A 4652-nucleotide genomic window follows, 5' to 3' on the forward strand; every position below is an offset into this window, starting at 1 on the left:
CTCTGTTTCCATATTTATTCATATTTTCTTCATTATTTTTGGCAAAGAAATTCTGGTTACATGAATAGGCAGTGTTGGAGGTGATGAGGAAATTTTGACTCAGTATACAGCTTACTCAAGGAAATGACTCTATGTAAAAACTTATAATTTATTGTGCCTCCATAGCATCTACTATAGGGCTTGTCTGCATTAAGTTTCTAATCTATTAAGGGATTGTTGCAAAAGCTAAGTGAGCAGTGTAAGCAGTCCACAGTGTAGGAGGCTAGGCGAGGAAAAGAACTTGGGAAGGTGTGAGTACAGTGCTGGAACCCAGCCAGGCTAAAAAGCAAGCCGATTTGGGGGCTTTTGTTTTTGTTTTGTTTCTTTCTTTTTGTTACTGTTGGTTTTTTGATTTGTTTGTTTAGTTTAGTTTTTTTTTTTTTTGTTTTTTGATAGTTGTTTGTCTTAATTTTGGTGATTTTTTTTTTTTTTTTTGATTTTTCGAGACAGGGTTTCTCTGTGTAGCTCTATGCCTTTCCTGGAACTCACTCTATAGACCAGGCTGGCCTTGAACTCACAGAGATCTGCCTGCCTCTGCCTCCCAAGTGCTGGGATTAAAGGCATGCGCCACCACCCGACAGAATTTTTTTTTTTTTTTTTGCTTATTTATGATTTGAAAAGATGTCAAAGAAAGATTAAAAAACAGTCATTATTGGCATCATTTTAAGTCCTGATATTTTTATGAAGCAAGGAACCTAGTGGATAGACAGATAGAATAAGACTTCTCTGACTATGTCTTATTAGTGTTTTATTTTATTTAAATAACCAGTGGAGCAAAAAGCTAAATTATAAAGCATTTGAAAAATACACTTTCTTCCCTCTGGCTGGCTGTCTCCACATGTCTCTCCTGAGGATATCAGTCTTATTGAATTAAGGGTCCATCCTGCCCTGTGTGAACTCATCCCAACTAGTCATATCTGCACTGAGGGACCCATTGTAAGATCACACTCATGGCTGTAGCTAGAGTTTTCCTGGTCCTACCTGGCCCACGGTCAGGACAAATCTCTCTCACCTGCCTGTCCTGCAGCCACTCAGACCCAACCAAGTAAACACACAGAGACTTATATTGATTACAAACTGTATGGCCATGGCAGGTTTCTTGTTATCTAGTTCTTCTATCTTAAATTAACCCATTTTTATTAGTCTATTTTTTTTTAAGATTTATTTATTTATTATGTATACAGTGTTCTGTCTGCACACACCCCTGCAGGCCAGAAGAGGGCACCAGATCTCACTACAGATGGTTGTGAGCCACCATGTGGTTGCTGGGAATTGAACTCAGAACCTTTGGAAGAACAAGCAGTGCTCTTAACCTCTGAGCCTTGCCACATGGCTCGTGGCTTACCAGTACCTTACATCTCGCTTGTCATGGCAGCGGCTGGCAGCGGCTCTCTGCCTCAACCTTCTACTTCCCAGAATTCTCCTCTCTCCTTGTCCCACCTATACTTCCTGCCTGGCTACTGGCCAATCAGCATGTTATTTATACAGAGCAATATCCACAACACATGACCTCTAGTTAGTATGACTTTATCATGTCATTTGGGGGATGAAGTTCAACTCACTACATAGTATATTTATAATGGTTAATTTTATTTATCAGTGGACTGGGCCATGGTGACTAGAGGTTTGTCAACATTATTCTGGGTGCTTCTGTGAAAGTGTTCACTTTTAATAAACTAAGCGTTTAAATTGGTAGGTTTTTGGATAAAGTTGCACTACATAAAGTGCTAGGCCTTGCCTAGACGTTTGGAGGTCTTAACAGAATAAAGACGACTTCCCCAAACATGTAGAAACTCCAGCTGCAGCTTTGGCTCTTCCCTGGATCTTCCTCTTGTAAGCCTTCACTAGCTTCCTATCGAGTCGGGACTCGCTGGCTTCTCTGAGCTAAGTGATGTATGTATAAGCTAGCTTCTGCTTAGTTACAAACAAGCCCAAAATGCCCTGGCAGGCAGCAACAGCTTCACCTCTCAATCCTGGCAGGTTTTTTTTCTAGTTTGCACCTGACTGGCTGATGTCTGTGGTCCCCTGGCAACTTAGTCTAGGTAACAAAGATTTGCTGGACCTAGGTGACCTCAGCTGGGATAATTCTCAGCCCCAGGAAGTTCCTATAGTGGTCTACCCTGAGCCTCTTCAGTGATTCTAAAAAGTAGCGAGAGAGGGAGAGAAAAAGCCCAAGTGCAAGCTTGTTTACAGTCTGCCCTGATTTCCAGATCATGTCACAGTGTGACAATAAACATGTCTACCCAAGGGCATGCCACTACGAGGTGGGGGCTGTTGATGCTACAATCCGTTATACTGAGTTTCTCCTGGTGTGATACAGTGTGAAGCACCTAGCAGCCTATGAGATATTCTGGCCAAAATGACTGAGCTTGAATCTAATTGAGCTCTAAATTAACTTCTATTTTCAGGAAATTCACAGGGTAGTTGAAGAAAGGTAAATAGACAAGTTGCCATTAATGCAGCAAACTGAAATGTCCCTGTGACTTCCTGGCCTTCTTTGGGTAGTGCCATGTGGTCAGTTCTGGCCCGTGAGATGAAGAGTAAAATACTTAAGGCTAAGCACTGAATTGCCTTGGTGAGACCCTTCAAGGTTCTTCTCTGTTGCTCCTATGGCCAGCAGTGGTTTGTAGCAAATCCAGTCTGGGTCTGGGAGTGAGGCCAATAGCTTACAGATAGCAGGCTTAACCTGAGTTGGCTGTGTAGGAATGGGTGCTGTGTCTTTCTGTATGTCTTTCTGTATGCTGTGACTATGTGTTGCTCTCATAGGTTGATAAATAAAGCTGATTCGGCCTATAGCAAGGCAGAATATAGCTAGGCGGGAAAGCCTCACAGAATACAGGAAGAAAGAAGGGCAGAGTTGAGGCAGAAGCCATTCAGCCACCTAGGGAGCAAGATGCCGGCAGACTGGTAATGCCACAGTCACATGACAAAATACAGATTAATAGAAATGGGTTAATTTAAGTTTTAAGAGCTAGTAATAAGCCTGAGCCATCTGCCAAACATTTATAATTAATGTAAGCCTCTGAGTGATTATTTTATAAACGGCTGTGGGACCTGGCAGGACGCAGAAAAGCCTCTGGCTACAAATTGGAAGGCGTCACTGTTCTGTGCTTGTGAGCTTCTGGAGCTGCCTGTCTACAGTGGGTAGCTGTTGGAGCCATGGCCTCAAGCACCGCCCCTAAAGGCAGCTGTGGCTGTTACACCTGCCTGTGACCTTGAGGTACCTGCCCCTGGGATGCACGAATAGTGCTCTCTCTTGGCTGCCCCATGGTTTGGATACTGAGATCTTAGACCAAGTCATTCAGCATGGGACATAGCTCAGTTTTCCTGGACCCTACAATAAATCTCCCGTGGTTGTGAGTTTACCCCCAAATACATTCCTTTGCTCATTAAGCTGATTCCATGGATTGCTAGCAATTTAATCACATTACCTGTCCTTACAGTCCGACCTTGCCAATCCCAAACCGAACACAAGTGACCTGGGTTTGTCAGTGTCATGGAAAATGTTAAGGGTCTTCCTTCTAGGTTCCGAGATGTAAGAGCTCCTACAACTGCATGTCATGTGTGGATCTTGTCTGAGGGTGGCTTGAACAAAACAACTGAGAATATACAATTTAGAAATAAATGAGGACATTTGCTTGTGGAATGGGTATTTTTCTTTCCAGATATCCTGGATGTAGCTTGTGTTTAAAAAACCTGTTGATGCATAGTGGTGCTCGCCTTTAATCCCAGCACTCTGAAGGCAATGGATACTTATGAAGGCAATGAAGTAAATGGATACTTACTATTTTGTGGCTTGAGCATGCCAGGCAAGTACTTTACTACTGAACTACACCCCAGCCCAATTAGAGATTTTTTAATAATGTTTTTTTTTAAGTAAATTGAAGCAAATGTGTCCAAGAATTATTGAATGTGGGTGGTAGATATATGGGGGTTCAGTACGCTAGCCTACTTTTATGCATTCTTAAGATTGTTTAGGATGGAAGTAAAAATAATGCCCCATAAAATTTTGATTATTTTTAGCAGATTGAATATATATATACACACACATACATACATACACACACACACATACACATAGGTTTTTCAAGACCGGGTTCTCTGTGTAGCTTTGCACCTTTCCTGGATCTCACTCTGTAGACCAGGCTGGCCTCGCACTCACAAAGATCCGCCTGCCTCTGCCTTCCCAGTGCTGGGATTAAAGGCATGCACCACCACCACCCTGCTCAATTGAACATGTTTATTGAAAGAAAGTGGTGAAAATCCATGAGAGTAGGGTTCCAAGGGAAGAATAGCTCAGAAGACATTGTGTGCTTGTTTTATGTGCCGTTCAGATAGCTTCCTGAGATGAGATTCCTAGAACGCATCAAAGCTAGGTGCACTGGTTGTTTTATTTGCAGGGTAGAATCACGGCCAGGGCCTCACTGTCAGGCAAGTGTTCTTTCACAGAGCTACATCCTCAGCCTAGGGTTTTAAGGCTCTTAGGATTTCTGATAAATTGCTTACAACAATCTGTGACACTGATTTACTCCTGAAAAGTAAGGTTTGAGAACAAAGTCCGGAAGGATTGTGAGCAGCAATGTTGTTATCAAAGACGGGAAGGTGAAAGCCCA

The sequence above is a fragment of the Peromyscus maniculatus genome, chromosome 2 (genome assembly GCF_049852395.1).
Source record: "Peromyscus maniculatus bairdii isolate BWxNUB_F1_BW_parent chromosome 2, HU_Pman_BW_mat_3.1, whole genome shotgun sequence".
Taxonomy (NCBI): Eukaryota; Metazoa; Chordata; class Mammalia; order Rodentia; family Cricetidae; genus Peromyscus; species Peromyscus maniculatus.